The sequence below is a fragment of the Hemitrygon akajei genome, chromosome 21, assembly GCF_048418815.1.
Source record: "Hemitrygon akajei chromosome 21, sHemAka1.3, whole genome shotgun sequence".
NCBI lineage: Eukaryota > Metazoa > Chordata > Chondrichthyes > Myliobatiformes > Dasyatidae > Hemitrygon > Hemitrygon akajei.
Window position 1 is genome coordinate 44781639 of NC_133144.1, and position 12806 is coordinate 44794444.

At 41.2% G+C, this 12806-nt stretch overlaps 1 protein-coding gene across 2 annotated transcripts in view; it reads right to left on the minus strand.

Moving 5' to 3' along the window:
* Positions 1–12089, minus strand: part of LOC140714261 (protein transport protein Sec24C-like) — an 81145-nt gene extending 69056 nt beyond the window's left edge. For both annotated transcript variants that reach the window (XM_073025322.1, XM_073025320.1), the window contains exon 1: positions 11989–12089. The gene's annotated coding sequence lies outside the window, so the exon portion shown is untranslated. The remainder of the gene's footprint in view (positions 1–11988) is intronic.
* Positions 12090–12806: the final 717 nt, after the last annotated feature.

Here is a 12806-nt window from a genome sequence, read left to right on the forward strand (position 1 = left end):
AGGTTGTTCCGCAGTTCTCAGACCGCTCTGGGGCCCAAATCCCACCACCACGATTTGGCCCATACCTGACCTTTCCAATTCAGCTTTACTGCTCATCAGGAATGCTATGACTCTGCTTCAACCCCATCTCTGCCTTCGCTTGTCTCAAACCATGCTTCGCTTCCACCTCTCGCTTTTTCGACCATGCCTCGCCTGCACCTCCACTCGCTTCTCCATTGTTAGCATTAATAGTTACTAAGGAGGTATTTAGTAACTTTGTTTTGTTTTTTGCCGCTGATAAGTAGTCACTGGGCATCACTAACACCATCTTACTCTCTTACAAGTTGCTCTCCAAGGATTACTGTAGTAAAAAATTCCACAAGTACACCTACCATGGTTCTCGCTGTCAAAGCATGTAATTCTCATTCTAGGCACTTGATAGCACAGGCCAAGTCAATCTGACCTCATACCACAGTCCCACCATTCCAGGACTAGTCTGGTGAATTTTCACTGCATTCCCTGTAGAAAGCATTACTGTCGGACATGGAAAGGCCACTACACAGGATCAGAAGAAGCTACAGGAAGTTGTAAACTCAGCCAGCTCTATCACAAGCACTAGCCTCCCCAGCACTCAGGACACCCCCAAATGGGGACATCCATTATAGAGGAACCCCATCACCCAAAACATGCACACCTCTTGATTGTTAGCATCAAGGTAAAAGGATCCTGAAGAGACACTCAACATTTCAGGAACCGAGTCTTCCCCTCCCCCACTACATTTCAGAATAGACAATGAACCCTTGAACAATACCTCACTATTCCACCCCTTTCTGTACCACTTACTTAATTTAATTTTTAAAGTATAATTTATGGAATTTATGTATTGCAAGATGCTACTGCTGCAAAACAACAAATTTCATGACATATGCCAGTGATATTGAATCCGAACCTGATAGAATTTTGGAAGATGATAACTGTTGCAGCTACTCTTCCAAGGCCATCTCCTTCAATATTCTCAGATGCAGATTGCCATGCTCTAGCAACTCCAGCCCCTCCACATTAAAGAAAATATATTTATGTCCTAAAATAATCTCAATTTCAAAGTTCTACTTGGTGGTTATGAATCTTCACATAAGAAATCCACAAATACTATGTCTCCTCATGGTATTTTTATAATTGAGGTGTAACCCTGAATACAGCAATGCCCCAATTTAATCCTAGCCTAATCACAGGCCAATTTACAATGACCAATTAACCTACCTACTGGTAAGCCTTTAGACTGTAAACCAGAGCACCCAGAAAAAACCCAAGCGTCATGGGGAGAACGTACAAACTCCTTATGCAGAGGCAGGAATTGAACCTGGGTTATCTGTATTCTAAACCATTGTGCTAGCTAGTACCCTAGCATGCTGCCCATTAAGGAAATGATTCTCAGTAGCAACTGTGACAAAGCAGTGATGGTTAGGTTTAACTGGAATCAAAATTACCAAGGTAGACACAGATGTGAGCAACCATTTTCTTGATTTAGGACAAGAGACTTTGGTAACCATGGTAGACAATGGGGAGTTGATCAGCACACTACCCTCCACCACTCTTACACCCCAAACTCTCCAAAAATATATACAGAAGGCCTCAAACGAATCATGATTAGACATTATCTACTGTTACATTGCAGCAGGGCTCAATAATATCTCTGAATGTATTTTGCAGAGATGTTGCTAAAGTGCAAGGTTTTTGTGTCAGTCAGCACATTAAATGCAAGTAAGTCTACACACTTCCAACCTCCCCTGTAACTTTTCTCCCCTTTGCACATTAAGAAGCAATCTCTACCTCATCTAAAATCTGCTTTAAATAAGAACTTTAAATACTCAATCCTCAAAAAAAAAAATCACAATTGACTCAAATGAGTGATCTTGGTTGAGGGAGCCATTCAAGAGGGGAAAGAGAAGAGAAAGGGAGTTGTAAATGGGACAGTATAGTCAGGGGAATAGACCAATTCTAATGCAAGGATTGAGAGTCCCAAAGGCTGTATTGCCTGCCTGGTGCCTGGGATCAAGACATCTCATCTGACCTGCAGAGGAACTTGGAATGCAAGGGGAAAAGATGTAGTTGTTGTGGTCCATGTGGATACCAACTATGTAGGTAGGAGGAGGAAATGAGGCAATCATGGCTGACAAAGGAAATCAAGACAGCATAAAAGCTCGAGGATTGGGAAGATAGATAGATAGATAGATAGATACTTTATTCATCCCCATGGGGAAATTCAACTTTTTTTCCAATGTCCCATACACTTGTTGTAGCAAAACTAATTACATACAATACTTAACTCAGTAAAAAAAAATATGATATGCATCTAAATCACTATCTCAAAAAGCATTAATATTAGCTTTTAAAAAGTTCTTAAGTCCTGGCGGTTGAATTGTAAAGCCTAATGGCATTGGGAAGTATTGACCTCTTCATCCTGTCTGAGGAGCATTGCATCGATAGTAACCTGTCGCTGAAACTGCTTCTCTGTCTCTGGATGGTGCTATGTAGAGGATGTTCAGAGTTTTCCATAATTGACCGTAGCCTACTCAGCGCCCTTCGCTCAGCTACCGATGTTAAACTCTCCAGTACTTTGCCCACGACAGAGCCCGCCTTCCTTACCAGCTTATTAAAGTGAGGCGTCCCTCTTCTTAATGCTTCCTCCCCAACACGCCACCACAAAGAAGCTTTTGAAAACCAATAGACAACTAAACAAGTAGCAAGAAAAAAGATGAAATAAGAAATATGGAGAATCTCAGAGGAAATATGATAACGCACAACGTTCCTACAGAATGGCTACAAGGTGAAGGAAATCAATCAGGCCCTTAAAAGGGCTGAAGGAAAAACCAGGAAACCTAACATCAAAGAGGATACTGTCACTAAACAAGTAGCAAGACAAATAATCCCAAGAATGAAAAGGTTTGCATACAGAAGTACATCTGATGGTTCTGGGCCTATACTTGGAAGTCAGAAGGGTAGGGGGTCTCCTTGAAACCTGCCGAATAATTGAAAGGATAGAAAGAGTGTACATGGAGAATGCTTCCAGTAGTGAGAGTTGAGGACCATAGGGCACAGCCTCTGACTAAAATGGTCCCCTTAGAACAAGAGGAAAGATTTCTTTAACAGGGGGTGGTGAATCTGTGCAATTCACTGCCACAGATGTCTCTGGACGTTGATAGGTTCTTGATTAGTATGGTTGGCAAAAGTTACTGTGAGAAGGTAGGTAAATGGGGTTGGGTGGGTGAGGAGTAAAACTCAGCTATGATTGATTTGCAAAGCCCTCTGGGCCAAATGGCCTAATTCTGCTCCAATGCTTTATGAAAATGAAAAGATTGTTTGCAGTGAGGTAGCCCGAAAACACTACTAGACTGCCACCACTGGGACTCGAACCCCAGACCACTGCACTGCGGCAGGCGGTGGAGCAGAGCCTGGATGGTTCCCAGCGTCAGCCTCTGGCTTGGCCTGAATGCCTGCTGATTCTTGCACCCAGTGTCCTCACAGTGGCTGCAGCTACCTGCATCTGCTGAGGCTGCCACTGCCTGTACTGAGAGAGTGACTCCACAAATCCCGGGAACAAGATTCGAGATCTTGGTCCAGAAGAGTGCACTATTAGGAACAGCAAGGATACTGTGCCTAACCCTCAAACTCTCAGTAGAGGAGCTGAGATTGAGGGAAAAATACACCCATAAGGTGTGCACTTGCACATTTCTTCGGTTAAAGAATCCCAAGTCACAAGTTCACCATCTCTTGTCGTCTGCTTCAGTGTTAACCATTGGAACACTAACGAGGCAATCACTGTCAATGTCAGTGAGGAAGAGCTCAAGGAAAAACTATGAAATGCACAGCTTCAGAAGTTTAGTACAGTAAGGAATTTGACAACTTTATCCAAAAACACTTGCCCTGTCATCTCGAGCAAACAAGTTAACCAATAATCCAAATTTCAGAGTTACTCTAAAATGTTGATAATCTGCTGCATTATCCAATGTTAAAAGTTATTCCTACTTGTGGACATCAGCAACTCAAAATTTTGCAAATACGTATCTGAGAAACTCCTGTTCCAGCTTTTTAAAAAGATTACAATAGACGCTTTGATAAAGACTACAAATGGGCCTTCACTAAGGACTGTCAAAAAGGAATACCAAAAGTCAAGGGAAAAGTTTTAAGCCAATGACAAGCTATAGGGTGGACCTACATGTCCCCCATTAAGATTACCTCACTCTCAATTAATAAACTTACTACTCCAAGTAGAAAATTCTTACACCTGTTTGCAGAGCTGTAGCTGACAACCAGAGTTCCAAAATAATCTCAAACTTCCAAATTACCCAATAACCTAGAATAAGTTTGTCATGAAACCTCTCAGAGAGAACATTTTCACATTTCAAACCCAATATTCAGTTGAATGATCCAGTGAGAACATTAGTGTTCCCCTAGTATTCACAAGTTCTACTTTGACCTTGACATTTTTATTTCTGAATAACTCCATAGTTTTGCATAACAAGTATAGACTGAGCTCTGAAAAAAAGATTTCACAGCTATGCAAAAAGATAATGAAACAGTAATATCCGGTATACCTGAAACCAAAAACGTTAAATAGAGTCATTGCAGCATTTTAAAATCAATTTCATCCAAAAGTCTAGATTACTAAATTGGGATCACTGATAGAAAACAAAGGGAAACATTCAGAAGCTTGATCAGTCCCATTCACTTTTCACAGCTCAATAGCCTTGGATACTCAACAAAAATGGTGATCCATCTTTATATGTCCAAATGCCATCAATCCATCTTTATGGGAAGGAACTTCAAAAGCATCAACCTTCATTTTTTAAAAGTTCCTTTCTAGATAGCTGAGCTCTAATTTTTAATTATTACTCTTTCTTTCATATATAAATTCCCCAAAAGAAAAGTTTATGTGCCCACTGGATTTAATCATTTGTTAAATTAAAAAAAGATACAAGAATACAAGATTGTGTAATGTATACTTACAAATTAGTAATCCATGCTCTAATGCAATTTCATGTCTCACCACATACAGACACCAGTGACAGTAGGAACAGCAGAAACCATAACATTCAATAGAGAGAGCAGTTAGAGAAAGCTACTTGATGAGTGGGGGGGGGAACCCAGAAAGTAGACATTAGTGGAACTCAAAAGTATAACAGTAAGAAAGTACCTCAGAACAACAAAAACAACCACCCTCCAGCCTCCTAATTATTAAGATCGCGGCTGCTCTAGTCTTGGCTTCAATGTTATTTTCATGCTCTCTCCTCAAGCATTTTAAGTTTCAACTTAAATAATTTCAGTGAATCAGCCTCAACAACTCCTTGGGGTAGAAATTTTCAAAGAATCAGAATGCTCAAAAAATTCTTAGTTATCACCAAAAAGACGGCACTCTTATTCTGAAATCATGCCTAGATCCAAAATATCTCCACCAATGGACTCATCTGCTTTGAAATCTCAATATTAAACCATAAGATATAGAAGCAAAGTTAGGACATCAAGCCCATCCGGTCTGCTGCAGCATTTCATCATGGCTAATCCAATTTTACCCTCAGCCCCAATCTCCTGCCTTCTCCCCATATCCCTTCATGCCCTGATTAATTAAGAATCTATCAACCTCTGCCTTAAATATACATAAAGACTTGACTTTCACAGCTGCCTGGTGCAAAGAATTCCAGATTCACCACTCTCTGGATGCATTCCTCATTTCCATTCTAAAAGGGCACCCCACTATTCTGAAGCTGTGTCCTCTGATCAGACTCACCCATTGTAGGTAACAACCTCTTCACATCCACTGTATCAAGGCCATTTGATGATTTCAATGAGGTCACCCCTCATTCCTCTGAAGTCTAATGAGTACAGATACAGAGTCATCAAACACTGTTCATATGACAAGCCATTCAATCCTGGAATCACTTTTGTGAAGCTCCTTTGAACTGCCTCCAGTTTCAGCACATCCTTTCTAAGATAAGGGGCCCAAAACTGCTCACAATACTGCAAGTGAGGCCTCACCAGTGCCTCATAAATTCTCAACATTATATCCTTGCTTTTATATTCTAGTCCTTTTGAAATGAACCTAACATCGCATTTGTCTTCCTTAGGGGATTTGCACAAGGACATCAAGCCCTGTTGCATCTCAGTTTTTTTTTGTACTTTCTCTCCATTTAGAAAATTGTCAGCCCTTTCATTTCTTCTACCAAAGTGCACGACCATGCACTTTCCGACACTGCATTCCATCTGCCATTTCTTTGCCCATTCTCTTAATCCGTCCAAGTCCTTCTGTGGACTCTCACCTTCCTCAAAACCACCTGCACCTCCATCTACCTTCATATCATCTGCAAACTTTGCATCAAAGCCATCAATTCCATCATCCAAATTACTGACATATAACACAAAAAGAACTGGTCCTAAAACAGACCCCTGTGGAACACCACTCATCAGCAGCAGCCAACCAGAAAAGGCTCCCTTTATTCCCACTCTTTGCCTCCTGCCAATCAGCCACTTGTTTTATCCATGCTGGAATCTTTCCTGTAATATGTTGAGCTCGTAGTTTGTTTTAAGCAGCCTCATGTGTGGCACTTTGTCAAAGGCCTTCTGAAAATCCAAGTACACAGCATACATTGATTCTCCTTTGTCTATTATACTTCTTGTTTCTTTAATGAATTCCAACAAACTCGTCAGGCAAGATTTTCCCTTAAGGAAACCATTCAGATTATGGCCTATTTTATCATGTGCCTCCAAGTTTCCTGAGATCCTTAGTAACTGACTCCAACAATCTGACCAACCACTGAAGTTAGATTAACTGGTCTACAATTTTCTTTCTTCTGCCTCTCTCCCTTCTTGAAGAGTGGAGTGACATTTGCAATCTTCCAATCTTCCATAACCATTCCAGAACCTAGTGATTCTTGAAAGATCATTACTAATCTCTTCAGCCACCTCTTTCAGAACCCTAGAGAGTACACCACCTGGTCCTGGTGACTTAACTACCTTCAGACCTTTCAGTTTCCCAAGTATCTTCTCCCTACTAAAGGTAACTTCAAACACTTCATGACCCATGACACCTGAAACTTCCACCATACAGCTTGTATCTTCCTCAGTGAAGACTAATGCAAAATATTTATTCAGTTTGTCCACCATTTCCTTGGCTCCCATTCCTACCCCTCTAGCATTGATACCCAGAGGACCAATATCCACTTTTGCTTCCCTTTTACATTTTGTATATCTGAAGGAACTTTTAGTACCCTCTTGAATATTACTGGCTAGCTCTCTTTCCTATTCCATCTTTACCTTCTTAATAACTTTTTTAGTTGCCTTCTATTGGTTTTTAAAAGCTTTCCAATCCTCTAATTTCCCACTAATTTTTGCTCTATTATATGCCCTCCCTTTGACTTCTCTTGTTCGCCATGGTTGTGTCACCTTGCCTTCAGAATACTTCTTTCTCTTTGGGATGTAAATATCCTGTGCTTTCCGAATAAAGTTTATTATCACTATCTTAAATGAGGCAAATATGTTTTGCAGCAGCAATACAAAGACAAAATAACTATAAATGACAAAATAAATAGTGCTAAAGAAATAATGACGTAGTATTTATACACAGTTCAAAAAGTAATTGCTGAGTATGGTTCTTCAGGTTCCTATACTTCCTCCCTATTGTAGTGGCATGTCCCAGATGGTGTGGACCCTTAATAATGCATGTTTCGTATCTCTCTGTATACTTCTGCCCATGGATCCTAGAGAATCTTTCAATGCTCCCAAAAAAGGGATATTCATCCTTAAATACACAGACTAATATAGTAAGCACCATTCTAAATGTAGTGTAGCAAGAACCTGCAAGGTTGCAACAAAAACTTCCTACTTTTGTACTCCACATAACTTATACTGATTGATATTTTAAATGATTGTACAAGTAGACCATAAAGCCTGTATCACCAATAAACACATAGAATGTATCTTTATCCAAATTCCAGTGTGTTCACACATCCACAATGTTGAAAATAAATTTTGAAGAAACCACTGTCTTCACATCACTCTTTCCAAGCTGAATTTGGCGGGATGTCCGAAGATCTAGTTTCCCCAAGAATTAAGATAGATAGATAGATACTTTATTCATCCCCATGGGGAAATTCAACTTTTTTCCAATGTCCCATACACTTGTTGTAGCAAAACTAATTACATACAATACTTAACTCAGTAAAAAATATGATATGCATCTAAATCACTATCTCAAAAAGCATTAATAATAGCTTTTAAAAAGTTCTTAAGTCCTGGCGGTAGAATTGTAAAGCCTAATGGCATTGGGGAGTATTGACCTTTTCATCCTATCTGAGGAGCATTGCATCGATAGCAACCTGTCGCTGAAACTGCTTCTCTGTCTCTGGATGGTGCTATGTAGAGGATGTTCAGAGTTATCCATAATTGACCGTAGCCTACTCAGCGCCCTTCGCTCAGCTACCGATGTTAAACTCTCCAGTACTTTGCCCACGACAGAGCCCGCCTTCCTTACCAGCTTATTAAGAAGTGATTCATGTCCAAAATTGTGGAAATGGAGGAAAAAGTCTGGAGATGAAACAACATCTCAACATCTCCTCCTACCATTCCCTTTCAGGATATGCACATGCTAATGAAATATATTACACTTAAAAAAATCATCAAGTCAAGCCTACTTGATTTCTCATAAACACGACTACTCAAAAACTGCTTATGGCCAAAGTTAGAGACTGAACAGCAATACTCCAAATATTTCTGGTGTGCAATTACAATTAAGTGCAGATTAATTCACTAAGCAATGAACAAAAATCACCTTAATCTTTGCATGCTGAATTCAGTGAGATTTGGAACAAACCTTTTCAATATTATTGTAATTTCTTGTGTTCCACTTCAACAAAGTGAGGACATATATAGCAATCAGCTGCACCTGCAATTACATATTTCTGATAATGCCTATGAAAATCAGAGTTCATGGACTCTGCTCATCACACGGTAACAAACTACACTTTATTTCACTGTTCCAAAGTCCTGCATGGTTCAATTGCAGACACCGAGATTTTAAAATTAATAACTCGACTCGAAGACAGTTAAAACAAATATTACACAACTTCTAAAATAGACTTTCACTAAAGTACTCAGAGGGCATGTGTCAATTGGAAAGTTGTCACCATCCACATTGGGTTGAGTATTAAAGAGTTACAGATAAGTAATGCAGGATGCAATGCAACCAGTTTAATATTGCAGGTGTTCTAAAAGTCATCATACTCAATGACAAATAACTGACATGCGTCAAAATAATCAGCAGTGCTTGCTTAAAAGTTAATGGATGGGTGACACCAAGTTAGGTCACGAAGCCAGTGAAAGCTGTTGAAATTAGAATTTAGATACAAGTAGAGGTAAACCAAAACCCATTTATTTCAAAAGAAAACTAGACAAATGTAGAGAAGGTAACTAACTGCATCTATACATTAATTCATAAAAGGCAACAATTAATGGAGGTACTTTATGATTTGCATGCTGCATCATTGTTCGGAAACTGCACTGGACAGGAATATTTTATAGTAGGGAGTCAGACACATCACCATAATCAACCTCCCCACCATTAAGGACATAAATAAAGGAGTCAGTAAAAGGCCTGCAATATCATGAAGGATTCCACCTACTCTGTTCATGGACTGTTTGTCCCATTCCCATCAGGGAGAAAGCATGTGGAACCTACACCAGGACCACCAGGCTCAAAAACAGTTATATTCTTCAAGCAACAAGGCTGATCAACGCCTCCACCAACTAATTCCACCACTACTTTATTACTTCCTGTCAGTCACCTATCATTACTTTATGGACATACAATTAATGCATATAAGTTATCTTATGTATTTATATTTATTCTGTTTTTATATTATTATGTTTTTTATCTTTTGTGTTTTTTGTGCTGCATCAGAACTGCAGTAACAATTATTTTGTTCCTTCTCCTTGTGTACAGGAAATGACATTAAGCAATCTTGAATTCTGCCAAGGATAAAAATGAAGTAGTAAAAGAAAGACAGTAATGCCACACAGCTTAGACAGAGCCACAGCTTCAGGTCAGAAAAGGTACACTCTTCAAAACAAGCCTGGAGGCACTGAAATAAACAGCGAGTTAACATAATGCTGCAGAAGCCCCATATAGCCTAAGGTAGTAAGCACGCTTTCCTCTTCCAGGGACAGGTTAAAATACATCAAGAAATTCAAGTCTGCACAAAAACATTTACAACATCAGGTATGCTCACAGGAAGTGATCAAAGTTGTTGAGCATTCACTGTTATGCATTCACTTCCCGACTTCATTCCAGTTTAGCAAGAAATGGGAATGGACCATTTGTTTCAAGAGATACTGCAGCAGGCAATACTTGGAGGCACCCCAAATCAATGTGAATATTTCTCGTGTCAAAAGACTCTTGCAAATTTCTGCAGATGTACAGTGGAGAACATCCCGACTGGCTGCCATCAGCCTGGATTGGAAGCTGTGCAGGGTTATAAATTCAACCAGTTCCATCACGAGCACAACTCTCCCCACCATTGGCAACATTTTCAAAAGGCAGTTCCTCAAGAAGGCTGTAAGCACATTAAAGACTCTCACTGTGCAAGGTATTCTCACCTTGCATGTGGAGAATTGATACAGAAGCCTGAAGAAGCACAGCCCTATCTGAATATCCTCTTATTTTTGTAACTTACAGTAACTGTATGTCCTTGCACTCTCCTACTGTTGCAAAACAAATTACACATCACATTAAACAGTGATAATCAGCCTGATTCTGAGATGTATCATAACATTCAAACTCTCAGTAAAACAAAGCCAATTCTCATCATGATTCAACAACCAGTAATTTAATAACAAGAGAACTAATGTAACCAGCAGCATACATCCTTATACAAAATTGATGCATGTTAAACCAAAAACTTGCAATTCTGGAAGTAGTACTTGCAATAATTGGTGGATTACTTCCACCTATGTTAAAAGTTTACGGATTCAAGTTCCTCCTCAGGGATACTTTCACCAGAAAATTGCTACAGTATAAGATGATGACTCACCATCAGTTCAAAAACAATTAGGGATGGGCAATAAATGCCAGCCTTGAGTTAATATAAAGTATTAATCATAGAACCTCATCCTGACTCTCCAAAACACTGCCAAAATGCACTAAGCTATATGGAATAGCAACTAGATAACCCTTGTTGTGGATATTCTCAGGTGAAAGCAAAAGGTAGTATTTTGATGAAGCGCTAATTAGTTCCCTCCAGAACCCCCACCAATATGTAATCCTCAAATAAAGTTGTAGTGATCACATTCCCAATTGGTAATCTCCGAAATCGTGAAAGACGCTGCTAAAATCCAGCCATTCTTTTATTGTAGCCAATGGTCTGAGGCAACAGCACATCACCCAGTGAAGTGGATTAAACCCGCGAATGTTTCAGCTAGAGTCCTGACGTCTGGCCGGTAATCAAGAAGATTCTGGGTTGGATTAGACAGTGGAGAAGCGTCAAAATACAGAGAAATGAGCGGAAGATCCGGTCGCTGTCTGATATGATTCACCAGCCTTTTCAGACCTAAGCCTCGGCCCCAAGGCCGGAGAGACGGAGCTCCATATACCCGGGGCCTGTTGCACCGATACCCTGGACGGGCAGCATACAGGCCTCGGATCTGAGACACACCCCTGGGGCGATTCACCTCCAGCCCTGGTCCACCCACTGTCTGGGATAGGGTCCAGCCCAAGTGACTGACCCCCTGCTTCGGACCGATCCCCCGCTACCAGCCGCCTGCCTCGGGCCAAGCCCCGGCTACCAGCCGCCTGCCTGTGCCCATTCGCCGTTAACGTCGGGCAGAGATCTGTGGCCACACACCGCTAACCTGAGCCCTAGTTTTGCGCTACTGCCGCCAGCGATGTGTTTAACCCTGGGGCATTCAGTGCCAAACACGCTGGAGCGCTAACCCCACAACTCCAGCCACTCCCCGGCCACTTACCGCCGGACCAAGGCCTCTCTCGGCGTCTCCCCAGTCGCTGCCACGTCCGTCTTTCGCTTGCCACACGTAATGCTGACATAAGGACGCACACGATACGTCATCGCACGCAATAAACTCCCGGATGCTACGCAGACGCATAAGCAAACCGAGGAGGCGTCTTCTGGTTCTCGATGCGGCGACTAATTCAGTGCCCGGGGGTGATCGGTTGAATCCTTTCCTCATCGATTGCTGTGCCCATTTTGTTTGCGAGATACTCCGGATTGGGATGTCAATCATGCTTCAATCACAACAGCCGCTTAGAGTACGAATCCAGGCCAAGAATCACCGCGTAGCGCCGAAAATTACTTAAGGAGCTGAAAGACCACGAGTCGGGGAAGACCAGTCGGCCGCGCATCCTGATCGCGACTTTCAGGAAGATAGGGCCCCATCTCAGCCTCAACACCACCCTTCCCAACACAGTGTTTGTCAGGTTCCGTCTCAAAAAGCATTAATAATAGCTTTAAAAAAGTTCTTAAGTCCTGGCAGTTGAATTGTAAAGCCTAATGGCATTGGGGAGTATTGACCTCTTCATCCTGTCTGAGGAGCATTGCATCGACAGTAACCTGTCGCTGAAACTGCTTCTCTGTCTCTGGATGGTGCTATGTAGAGGATGTTCAGAGTTATCCATAATTGACCGTAGCCTACTCAGCGCCCTTCGCTCAGCTACCGATGTTAAACTCTCCAGTACTTTGCCCATGACAGAGCCCGCCTTCCTTATCAGCTTATTAAGACGTGAGGTGTCCTTCTTCTTAATGCTTCCTCCCCAACACGCCACCACA